Source organism: Equus caballus, chromosome 4 (genome assembly GCF_041296265.1).
Source record: "Equus caballus isolate H_3958 breed thoroughbred chromosome 4, TB-T2T, whole genome shotgun sequence".
In the NCBI taxonomy this organism is placed as follows: domain Eukaryota; kingdom Metazoa; phylum Chordata; class Mammalia; order Perissodactyla; family Equidae; genus Equus; species Equus caballus.
In genome coordinates this window covers 31,348,813-31,362,073 of record NC_091687.1, presented here as the reverse complement: position 1 = coordinate 31,362,073, position 13,261 = coordinate 31,348,813, and the positions used below count along the sequence as shown (strand labels likewise).

The 13,261-nt window shown below is 34.3% G+C and overlaps 1 long non-coding RNA gene across 3 annotated transcripts in view; it reads left to right on the top strand.

Annotated features, from left to right (window-relative positions):
• LOC111773155 (uncharacterized) overlaps window positions 1-12,775 on the top strand; it is a 135,261-nt gene extending 122,486 nt beyond the window's left edge. Inside the window, exons 5-7 of one of the 3 annotated variants that reach the window (XR_011437779.1) lie at window positions 5,794-5,969; window positions 9,458-9,670; window positions 11,593-11,870. This is a non-coding gene — a long non-coding RNA (uncharacterized lncRNA). Of the gene's footprint in view, window positions 1-5,074; window positions 5,970-9,457; window positions 9,671-11,592 lie in introns of all 3 variants that reach the window. The other 2 variants (XR_011437780.1, XR_002807385.2) reach the window with 2 other exon arrangements.
• The last annotated feature ends 486 nt before the right edge of the window (window positions 12,776-13,261 follow it).

Genomic DNA, 13,261 nt, shown 5'->3' with positions numbered 1-13,261 from the left:
CTGTATGATTATGTAGTCTATGTCTGTACTTTGGTCCTCATACCCCCTGCATGCATAGGATGATGGCCTGGGGACAAAAAGAAACTTGTTCACAAACTGCTTTAAAAAATTTTAAGCCTCTTGTAAAATACAAATATTATAAATTTAAATTTTAAAATATGTTAAAGAAATATTTTCTATTTTACCAAAATGCAAATAGACAATATTTCATTGAACTGAATTTGTACCAAAAGGAACATTAATATTGGGGCCATGTGTTCACGGCATGGGATAATCAGATAGAGGAATAAAATAGTAGGAGGTTCTGGTTTGTCACAACTTAATTATACGTTCTTATGAGTACAGAGATTAAGAATTTCCAGTCATATGTTTTATAATATTTTTAATAAGCTGTAACAAATCAAATTACTCAAACTTTTGGTTATATTAAATTCAAGCATGATCCTATAGACTTAGCATAAGGAATTGGTTATAAATTGACATGGCTACCAGCTGCTAGTAGTAACAGCTATTACATTACACATATTTTCTCTTGTAATAGGTTAAACATTTGGTTTTTGGTTTCTACTTTTCACACAATTTTAAATTAGCACACTAAAAGAATAGTGAAAACTTTATAAGTGATTTAAATTCTCTGAAATGTAGTGTCTCATCTGCTAAAGTAATAGTAATACTACCTTAGAAGTTTATTAGAAGTAAATGAGATAATGTATATGAAAACCTCTCGCTTTGCTTCACATGCAATAGAAGTTTTCAGATTTTTTTAGCTACACTATACAGTAATATTTTATCTTCGTTATCTTCTGATAATTTCACTGGATCCAAATTCACATTCACTATAACAGTCTGGAATATCTTTGACCCTTATCATTCAAGCTATTTTTTTCTGTTTATTAGAGAGTTCCACAAACTATTGTTCGCAAATCATTATTTCTGATATTCCATTCTCTGAGGTGTGAGCATCTGCTAGCTGCTAACAGAGGGTGCAGCTGTTGTTCGAAGACCGGCTGTGTTGTGTTGCCAGGCAACCGCTGCAAACCAAATCCCAGGGCAGGTTGCTCGCCCAGGCGCACCTGCCTGCCGACCCAGCTATTTATTTAATTGAAAATCTGTTCCTGCACAACAGCTTGGCCAGAAAGGCAACAGCAGCAATCGATTACAACTATATTAAATGACCTACCCATATTGTTTCATTAACTATTCATTGCAAACCAAAGGTGTCCCTGACCACCCCCACTTACTCTTAATGACTTTACAAAAAGTGTGTAAAAATAAAGTATAGATGGATTCTACTTGCATGTCAGAGAAACTGAAACCAATTTGTCAGAACATCATTTCATGTAATAAAATGTGCCAAAAATAAAATGTTTCATCAACAAGAGAGCTTCTAACAAGATGATACTGAGTTTTTATGTGCAACAGCGTGGGGAGGGGGGGAGGATTTAAAATTTGTATTTACTATTAATTGGGAATTTGGAAAGCCAATGTCTTCATGGACCAAGTTGCTTTCTTTTTTCCCTCCAATTAAAAAATTCTACCACTTCAGGTGCATCAGAGTTCACTCATATTCCACTGGTTTTCTACTCCCATTCTCCTCTCCTCATTTTCAAAATTAACAGAGGCTCTTTTATGTCAACCTGCTGATATTAGAAATAAAACTGTCATGAATTAATACTACCCATTGAAATTTCTTGTAAAAACCAGGAGGAGTCTTGGCAATACTTTTATACATGTCAATTGTGTTCGGTCCACTGACGCTCATTCCAGCTCCCTATTCCCTCCTAAGACAACTAGATCTAATAAGGATTTCAAGGGGGAAAAAATTAAAGATCTCTATTGTGATTGCATGATAGATTTATTTTTAATATCTGTGAGGTAAAGACTTTAAAGTGAGACTCCAATAACTGAGGTATTCCTAATTTTTATGGCAACTATCAAAATCAAGAAATATCTTTATTGAGAATTCAGTGCTTGTTATATTATCAGGAGCAGCATAAATTATTATTAAAAAGCCTAGAATTCTCTAAGTGATATATAAATTACCTGTGCAAAGAAAGCTTGTTCTCAGAAAAGGTACTAAATAAGATATAAATACTAATAATTCAATACTAACTGGAGCTCACATTTAAAGAATATAAGAAAGTGTTTTTCAATATTTTGTGTGTGTATGTATGATTTTAAATTGAGAAGTTTTAAATGTTAAAATTGGGATAAAAGTATAAAAAATTCTGCCAACATGTCAGTGTTGATCCTGGTTTAATGAATTTTATATCTTTACTCAGATACACGACTCACAGGTTTCTATTTCCATTATCTGCCACTTGCCAATGCCATATTTATATTTTTATTTTTATTGTTGTTGACATAGATATTATGTCTGTTGATTGTATAGATGGTGCTTAATCTTCCTAGGTATCTCATGCCCATAAGGCACTGAAATTTCACAATATCTGCTTCCACTGCAAATGTCAAAGGGCAAATGTTAAAGAAGTATCTTGTATGCACTTATCTGGTTTAATATTTGTTTTATTTCTACAAAGAGTTGTGCCAATCAAATGTCTACTTTTGCAGATACTAGCATCAACCAGAATACACAATTTTCACAATTCTATGCCTACTTGCAGCTTTTTTCCCCTCATTCCTTTTCCTTCTAATGAAATAACACATACACTGTATCTTCTATTGGACATAATTTGAAGGCCCAAAAGTCATTTTAAATCTAGAACAGTTACAATTTCTTTTAATCCAGATTGGTAATCCTAAACAGTACAAATAAACAATATTTAATCAAATATTTCTTTATTTTTTAACCTAAACAGAACTTTACTAAGATCATAACTGAATTTAAGCCAATAAATACATGTAGATATATTGTTTTCATATCAAGTCTCCAAATTGTAATATTTTTTCTGCTTCAGTATGCTCATTCAGAACATACCCATTCTTCAAAGCCTGACTAAATATCATCTCCTTTGGCAAGTCATATCTTCTCTAGTTGGTTGTGATTTTCCCCTTCCATCTGGTGTTTAATGTTTACGTCTAGTGTTTTGATTCCTTGAGCTATTGATTGAAAATTATACTGTACCCTCATCCATTCAACCAGTTATAAGTCAGGGGTTGTGCTGAAAATAAAAAGGTAAATTTCTTTATAACATCAAAGATTTAAAATCTATAACAGGAATTAGTCACTAATTTGGAGGAGAAAAAAAAGTATTGATAGAGAATAGAGATCACAAGAAAACCTATAAGGGATTACATTTTGATATCTGGAAGGAGTACTGTGCTAATGATTATATTTCCAAAATGTATATTTCTACCAGACATATCCTCCTGGATGATAAGGAAGTGCTTAAAACTCAAAATCTCCAAACCTGCACACTAAATCTCTCCTTAAACCTGTCCTTCTATGCCCAATGTTAGTATCAGCATCATACATCTAGGTGCTCATTACAGAAAATCTTAAAATCATTCTTACCACTTTTCTCTTATCCCACAGATTGTATTTATGAAAAAAAATTACTGTCCCTCATTAACATCTGCTGTGCATCTTTATCACTACCAAGTAATTATTATAGTCTCCTAGCAGTCTCCCTGTTTCCAATCTCAACTCTTTCTATTGACTCTGCATTGTTGGTAGACACGTCTTTCTAAAACATACATCTGGTCAAGTTACTTGCCTGTTTAAACTTCCAATGGCTTCCTATTGCCTTCATCCCAAGTTTAAAGTCCTTAACATAGCATACATGACCTTCCAAGAACTGGTCTTCATTTTAAATGTCCAACTCAAAATTACTTCCTTCATGAAGTTTTACCCAATTCTCCCAAATATAATTTAGCAGTCTATCTTTTGTGTGCTCCTCAGACCTTATTTATATTCCTGTCATAGCACTTACCAGGCTTTATTAGTCTTACGGGTGCTCAGTAAGTACTTGTTAACTGACTATAACATCTTCACCAATCCAAGAGTAAGTGTGACAGCTTTATCTTCTTCAGTTCCTTCTTTTCAGGCATCTCATCTCAAATTGTATCCTTATAACTAAAGAAATTCAAGAGACATGGAACCTTGCAACAAATTCTAGAATAAGTATGTTTTGATATAGAGGGATGAAAGTGGTAAACATTGTTCACTGATAAAAATGATATAACTACTCTCAGGGTATAAGACAATACTTCCCAACCTATAAAATTACCAGAATATTGGGAAGCTGTTTAAAAAACAAAGGTTCCAAAGCACCAATATATACCTGCTGAATTAGAATTAAGAAAGCTTCCCAGGTGATTCTGATCATCAGCCAGATTTGGCAATCTTTGGAGGAAGAAACCTACTAGAATAAGGATTAATATTTTGTAAGGGTGTAGGGATTTACTTTCTTATCTCCTATTCCCATGTTCTGGACCCTGGCATATATAACCACAAATACAAAAGTCATCCTTGTGTAAGACCATGGCTAGATATGTGTACACTTTTACAAAACCTATGTCAACAGGAGATTAATCTTTCCAGTGTAAACAGTATAATTTTATTTTTGATATGTCATCTGGAGCCCTGGCCACCACGGAGGTTTCTGTTCCCCCAGGCCTCATCATCAGGACCTGAAGCCCCACAGGCACTGCTCCCCTGCCGTTGTTGCTGGAGCAGAACAGGATCAAGTAGTGATTTATTGCTAACTCAAGCTGAAGGCAGGGTCTTTGCAGATTTATAGGGTAAGGAATTGGAGAGGAAGCAGAGAGAAAGCAGTTAGGGAATGGAGCTCTCTGCCCTTTGCAGCCCCTCTTCCCCCAGAAACCAGTTTGACACCTTAGAAAAGCTGCTCTCAAATCTTTACTACATTGTAGGTTCAATAAGGGTTGATTTACATTGTTTACACCTAAAGTTAAAAAGGAAAAAAAGGGAAAAGAAACAAAAAGAACTGATTTAACATTCTTGAGGATTTTATTATGTGCTCAGTGAGCTAACTGTAAGATACTTTACTTATGGAGTGTACTAGCTACTCCTTACGCAGTACGATATAGTGTCAAGGAGATGTCTAATGATGCAGTGTACTCATGTTTATCATGTATTCCTTCTCTGCAGCTAAGCTCTGTGATAGATTGCAGGGTCAAAGATATATAATACGTGAGCTCTACTCTCAAGGAACTCACAGCCTGAGGAAAATCATACTAGGAATCAAGCAATTACAGTGCCCTATGATAAATATCATGGTGGAGACTGAAGGGACAAGAAAGGCTGAAGCTTGATCTGAGACTTCGATAGAAAGATGTACAGGAAATTTTATGATGGACAAGAATAAAGACATTTCCAGCAATGCAAGTTGAGTACATAAAGACGTGAAGGTGTTAAATAACATGGTGGTTTATGAGAAGTGAGTAGGAGGTGGTAAATATGGCACTGAATATAAGAGGATAGGCTTGGGATCATGTGGAGATTGCAATCCTTGCATCTGCTGCTGACAGTGACACTGACTTCATCTTTCTAAGTTTCTGTTTCTTCTGCAGTAAAATGAGAATTATATAATAATACCTCTGTCATACAGTTGTTAAGTTTCATATTATGTATGTAAAGTACTTAGCACAGTACCTGGCAGTGCTTAGCAAAGTATGACAATAAATAATAACTTAATAGTATTTCAGTATAATTAGATCAGAGAATACATAGAAATGAATGATGGAATATGAGTCTGCACTTATACATGACCAGGTCAAAAGTGGCCTTAAGCCATGCTAAAGAAAATCACTGCATTCTCAAATCATACTAAAATAGCTTTTATCCTTTTATCTTTTGCAATGGAATAGAATTGATTCTGAATATTTCCCCTGATATTTAAAAGCAGCAAATACCTCAAAGAAAGCAAGTCTCAAAGAGAAACCTGAAAAGGATGTCTTTTTTACAATGTTGTAAAGTGTATTTACACAAACGACTCAGGGAAACGTATTTGTAAAGAAAATCTGTACTGTAAAAAGACCTCAGGGTAAGTAAACAAGAAACTGGTAATACAAAAATTCCCCCCTTCACCATATGTTATTGTGTGCCTAACATAAAAATCAGTAAAAAACTAACACATGCAATTTTATAGACTTCATGTGATATGCTATTGATGCTACTTTTAAAATTCAGAGACATAGGGGCTGGCCTGGTGGCGTAGTGGTTAAGTGCGCATGTTCAGCTTCACTGGCCCAGGGTTCGTGGTTCAGATCCCGGGTGCAGACATGGCACCGCTTGGCACACCATGCTGTGGTAGGTGTCCCACATATAAAGTAGAGGAAGATGGGCACAGATGTTAGCTCAGGGCTAGGCTTCCTCAGCAAAAAAGAGGAGGACTGGCAGTAGTTAGCTCAGGGCTAATCTTCCTCAAAAAAAAGAAAGAAAAGAAATATAAAATTCAGAGACATATATGACCCAAAGTTTCACTTACTTAGACGTCATTCCCAGTATCATCAGGATAGGAAGTGCACTAGCCTCTGTCATTTGAATATGTGGCCCTCTCACTCATACTACATGTAGTTCACTTTAAAATTTCAAACACTGGACCTTTTGTTACACTTAGGGCTTCCGTTTCCTTCCACTTCCTGTTGCTTTTGTTTTATTTGTATTAAACCTATTCCCACCCCCCACATCAAGATGCATGAATATCGTCAATAAATGTAAATAAATTCTGCCCAAAAAAATCTTTTTTTTTTAACCAGAAATACGTGCGAGAATTGCCACCTGTTCAGAGATTCTGGAAGTGTACTACTATAAGAAATAAATGAATTTCACTCACGGTTTGCCCATTAAATGACTTTGACCAGCCATTTATCCTATATGGGTTTCATTTTCTACACCTAGAAAATAGATCAGTTAAATAGTTGTACTCTAAAATCCATCCCAGAACTAAGGATTTTTGGCTGCCATGATTTTATTCATAATAAGTCACATATGTTCTAGTGAAATATACAACATAATACCCTTGAAAAGCAACAAAATGGGTATACTTAAAACCATTGAAAAACCAACAAAAATATCAATATTCTTTGAAAGGGGTATATCAGTAATAAAGCCAAGGTAATAATAATGTCAAGGTTACTTACTTTAGAATTAATGGAATAAACAAAGCATTAGACAGAAATTTCTTTGTGGGACACATCATGATAGTTTCATTTTGATTACTCTGAATGATATTAAAAGGCTAAACAAGTTCTTGATTATTAGGAGGCTTCGAAATCCTTCCTTTTCAAAAGAAGGAAGGAGGTTAAGTGATATAGTAACTCTGGGATGAACATTAATGGTTTTTCAGCCACCCATTATATGTCGCCGATCTTTAGTAACCATATTATGATTTTTCTCTGGGAAATCCTGCTCCCCTACTCTCAAACCAAATATTTCTCAAAGGAGTAAACACTACTCCTCAGTCCTAAACACCATCATATTTCACAGGTCCTTGGGATTAATTACAGTGGGTATCTGACCTAAGCAATCAAATCAGAGTAAGTCTCAGGGCTTTTATTGAAGTAATGGAAAAAAATAACATATCTTGTTCATAGGACAGGGGCACTGAATAACAGGGAGCAGAAGCTGCCAGAGGCCACCAGCTATGTCTGAGATAGTAAAGTACCACTGAAAGAAATAAGTTAGGCTTTCCTTTCACCTCTTTACAAAGTGATGACACAATTAGAATCCAGAAATGCTAAGTCAATTTTATGCCAAAAAACTCCCCGATTCAATTCTGTAAGAAAAATGAAAAATATATGGTAAACATAATTTAGTTACCCTTACATTCTATTTATTTTAAATTTTCGGATATATGCAGTCTTCTGAAAATGGATATTACTTCTCATGTTAAAAATAAGCATAGAGGCTGGCCCGGTAGCGTAGTGGTTAAGTTCATGTGCTCTGCTTCAGCAGCATGCTGTGGCGGCATCCCACATAAAAAATAGAGGAAGATTGGGACAGATGTTAGCTCAGTGGCAAACTTCCTCAAGCAAAAAGAGTAAGATTGGTAACAGACGTTAGCTCAGGGCCAATCTTCCTCACACACAAAAAATAGTAATAGTAATAATTATAATTTTTCTGCATCAATACAGTCAGGTTAACACTTTGCATTTTATACAGAGCAATTTTACATTTTAAAACCCTTGTGATCCTTGGACTTCCAGACTCCTTGGTGTGAGTTTGCAGGTCATATATTATGGATGCCACATGTAATCATGACATCTTTTTTAGTTTTACTTAATGGTATAGTTATATCTGTATTTATTTCCAAGAATAGAGGTTAATAGCATATTTAGCTATATAATTCACTATGCAATGATAGTATTTTGCCCAATTATGAAATAACAACTCCAAAGTTTTTATCTTAATTTTGAACCAATGTAATAAAGATTCAGGAGAAAGTGCAGCCAGATAACAATCAAATACTTCATTAATTTATGCAAAACTACAATAGAATTGATGTTACCATAAATAGCATTTATCTTGACTTTTAACCAACTTTTCTATAACTAGCAGATAATTTTAACTAAATAATTAGACTTTCCTTCAATATCAATGTGTTATCATGTATGATGTCAGGTCATACATGACAAAAAGTCTAGATAGTAACATTTCTATGGATTATAAAGATAAAATTCTCTGTACTCCTGTGCAGCTAAAACCAAAACAATCATCCAACAGACTTAACAAGGATGGTAAATCAATGTCAAAAATCCAATTGTGATTGGATTAGTCATTTGTGGTAGTAGTGCTATTTCTTCAGAATATCTTTATAAAAGAGAAATCAAAAGGATTTTTATTGAAAAATATTATTCAATAAGATTTTTTTAATGAATTAATGACCGTATTTGACTAGAAAATGTTTTACTTACAAATGAACAATGAGAATCCCGATGATCTAATATATATAATAGAATTATGAGAATTTAGCTAATTATCATAATATAAAAATTTGTCCAAGTTCTATCCAGCGCTGGTATTTATTATTCTAATCCACTTTTAATTAATTCCCTGGGGCTGAAGAATTTTTTTAAAATAATGCCTTATCAACTGCATAAACATTTCCTAAACATGGTGGTCAGAAATTCTATTTGCAGACTCCATTCACCATTCTAATTAGTTTGCTTTTAAAGGAAAAAAATGCCAGGTCTTGCATGCCCTGAATAAAATAAAATAAAATAAAAAAGTATACTTCTTTTAAGACTGACTCTCCTCCTAACCATTTAACTATCTAATTAAAACCCTCTGTATGAAGGAAATAGGCATTAGGAATTAGTGAGGGTTCTTCATAGCAAAGGTTGAAATTATGAAAGATAGAGGCACACCAAGTCTTGGACCTAAGATTGCACTATATTCTAGAAGTATCAGTTTGGAGATCCTCCTTTGGTAATTGTGTCACACCAGCAGAAGTGGCAATTGGTAAAATTATTCATTTTGAGGTGACTTCTAAGTAGCTGAGAGTGCTGGGTTTTATTTGTTTTTTTCTAGGTATGCCAAGATCATCTTATCCTTTAACAAAACAGAAAATTTTCAAGAAGGGGGCAATCATCAAGACTGTCAAGTATTTCTAGACACTAAACCAAGATAAGAACTAAGAAGTGCTCATTTGATTTAGTGATACAGAAATTGCAGATTTCCTTGGCAACAACAATTTCAATGGAATTGTTAGCAGGAAGAAGCCAGACTGCAATGGATTGAGAGGTGAGTGGGAGGTAAGAAAGAATTCATGATGAGTGTAGAAAACTCTTTCAAAGTATTTTGTTATGAATCAGGGTGAAAAAGATAGTTAGAGAGGATTGAGGGACTAAAAAAGAGTTCTTTCATTATTTTTTAAATGAGAGCATGTTAAAATGCTAATGGAATAAAAGCAGAAAAAAATAAATTGAACTATAAGAGAGAAATCAATGTAGCAACTTCACTGAAAAGAAATGGATGAGTCTTAGGTAAGAAAAATGGTATCACTTCCCAGTTTAACAAACACAAGTGTTTACGTGGGCATGTTTACTAAGTCATTGGCAGGATCTTGAGAGACTTTCCTTCTATCAGCATTCACTCTGAAGTAGCAGAGAAGTTATCTATCGAAGATGAAGTAGCAAATGGCAAGTTAGGAAGGTGGCAATATTAAAAGATCAAAAAAATAAATTTTACAAAAGTAAAGAACTAGGGGAAAAAACTGACTTTATTTTTTAAGGTGGGAATCCTGGGCAGTGTTGCTGACAAAGCTAATATTAAAACCTCAATAAAAAAAAAATTAAACCTTAATCTAATTAAACCTCCGGATCTAACTATTATCTCACAGGAAACAGGGAGCAGTTAAATAATATCATAAAAATGTAATTGGCCTAGTTTCATGGTACATATATGTGATCCAGTTGCTTCAACAAATAAATGGTATTTTAAAAGAGTAAGGGAACACTGTATTTTTAGTACGATTAGAAAAAATTGAGCTTTAACTGGATATTAGATCATTAAGTATTGCTGTTATTTTGTTAGAAGTGGTATTAGTATTGTAGTTATTTTTACATGCCTTTATCTGAGAGATACATGTTGAAGTATTTATGATCAAAAAGATACGACGTCTGAAATTTGTTTTGAAACATGTCTAAAAAAAAAGCAGAATTAGAAGCAGCAAGAACGGCAACATGCTGATAGTAGATGTTGATAAAGAATGTGGAGACAATAATCTTAGTCATGTCTTTGATGAGCTTTTGTTGTGAAGAGGAGTAATGGTGAGGCAGTTGAAAAGACGTAGGACAGAGGGGGTTTATTTGTTTTAAGTAGTACTAAAGCATGTTTGCGAGCAGATGGAAATAATCCAGTGGAAAGGGAAAAACTGATGATAGATGGGAGAAAGTAATGATAGGCACAAATTGCTGAGGTGAGAGGGGATGACATTCAGAACTCAAGCAGAAAAGTTAAATTTCATCTTACACAAAAGCAGGGCGACTTGGTCCACAGTAGTAGAGAAGGTACGGTGCCTGTGTGCAGATGGAGGCAAGCTCTTATTAGTGGGAGGAATTCAGAATTTCTGAATGACTACTTCTCATTTCACAAATCAAATATAAGTAATAATACAATATGAAGTAAGATTATATAATCAAGAACTATATTAAGAATTAAGTATATTAATTATATTAAGTAAGAAGATATGATATTAGGTAAGATAATCAGTGAGATTACAGAAACAATGAGGGACTGAAAGAAGTTTGAAAAGAAAAGAGAAATATGAAATAATCCTTGAAACCCAGAAAGTGCTTCTCAATTAGATCTTTTTTCTAACAAGCCTCAATACAAGCATCTGTTTACATATGTGAAGGCTGTGATGTGATCATGAAATGAATAAATACGTTGTTTTTCAGATTATTTTCCTATGAAATCGCTTTATGTTGACTTTTCATAGAATCTGGATGGTGAACAATTCTTAGATGTTAGACTCTGATAAAGCTACTTGCACATAATGAAATGAAGAAAAAAAGATATTTGGGGCACTCATGCCATGGTGTTCTTGTGCCTCTCATTTCAGTCTTCAAAACTGGATCAACTGTTCAGACAGTGTGATTCCACATGGGTTTATATAGAAAACACTACTGTAGATTTAATGTCTTTCTTTACTTTCTTTGAAGATGTATCCTTTTATAATCACTGCAAAAGAAAGAGAAGAGAAGGATTAAAGAGAATACCTGCACGGCACAAGGAAACTTCGTTAGCAGATCTGAAACTAGGCTGTGCTCACTATGTGCCACACAGCACCTATGACGTGAAAGAGCAGTAGATCAACACAACGTCCTGGTGGAAGTGGGAGTTTGAAGGCCAATTAGACAGAACGATTTTTTTTCTAATGTGTCAAAATAATGCAAGTGGCTGTGCTAAATAAATTCATGCTGGAGTACTGCTGTGAAAATTGAATGATTAATAACCCTCAGTATTATTCCTGCTTAGTTTAAGGCACAGCAGACTACTGATTAGATATCGTGCAATAATATGTTTCTATACAGATGTTACAAATTCCATGTTAATTGTCTACTTTCTGTGTGTCATATACTCTCCCATCATGCTTTTGTCCATTCTGCAATTTAACATGAAACCTCAGGCCCTAGACTTGAAAGAAAGTAAGCTTTGAAACTATAACCTAAAACACTTTTCCTGTGTGGAAGTGGTTATGGAAAATTCAGCATGCCTGAATTTGCAAATGCTTACAAAATTTGGGCCAAAATAATGTAGGAATATGTATTTGTTTGTATGTGTAATGCTTGCTCCATAGTGACATTATATAAAAAGGAATTTTAAGGAGAAAAATACTTTACGCACATCAAAAAGGTAGTGCTTTGTTATGGCTATTTGTGAGTTGAAGTTTCTATAAAAAAATTGTGTTATTTGAGTTTTTAAATTTTACGAGTTTCATTATCATATTAACTCCTTCCCTTTTGAGGATTCAATGAAATTGTGAAGGAAAAAAGATAAATATTAACCCTTGAGGTACCTCAAAAATTACCTTCCTCACCTGGACACATTTTGTTTTGTTTGAGAAGGTTTTCTCAATATGGCATATAACTTTTTAAAATTATGGTAAAATTTTCATACAATACCATATGTAGTGTTTCTTAAATTGAATGTGCATATATAATTCAATGTTATTTTCATCATCCACTTCTTGAAAGAAAATGATGTGAAATAAGACTGCAAACAAAACCAGATATGATCTTGCTAATCTCCCTTACAGGAGCAGTTTGCAGTGAATAAGCCAGCACATAGATTAATAGTCTCATTTCAAAGTTGTTACATGGAAAATTGGAGTTTGGACATGCCAAATAAATATTAAAAAGCAAACTGAGGATAACAAATGGCATTTTATTCAGCTTTTTTTTTTTAAGATTGGCACCTGTTACCAATCTTTTTTTCTTCTTCTACTCCTCCCCCCCCCTTCTTCTCCTTCTCCCCAAAGCTCCCCAGTACATAGTTGTATATTTTAGTTGCAGGTCCTTCTAGTTGTGCATCATCATGGCTCGACAAGCAGTGCTAGGTCCACGCCATGAAACCCCAGGCCGCCAAAGCGTAGCAGGCCACCTTAACCACTCAGCCATGGACCTGGCCCCTTATTTGGCATTTTTAATGAAATGATGTATTCAACTATAGGTAAAGTGATGTATTCACTTAGGCTCTTTGAGTTAGAAGGATTAAAAAGCCCCTAAAGCCAAATCAAGTTCAATCAGAGCACTGCTAGATAGGGCTGCATTTCATTTTCATTTCATTACTGCTGATATAAGATATCCTTCTTTCTTTCATAATTTTAGA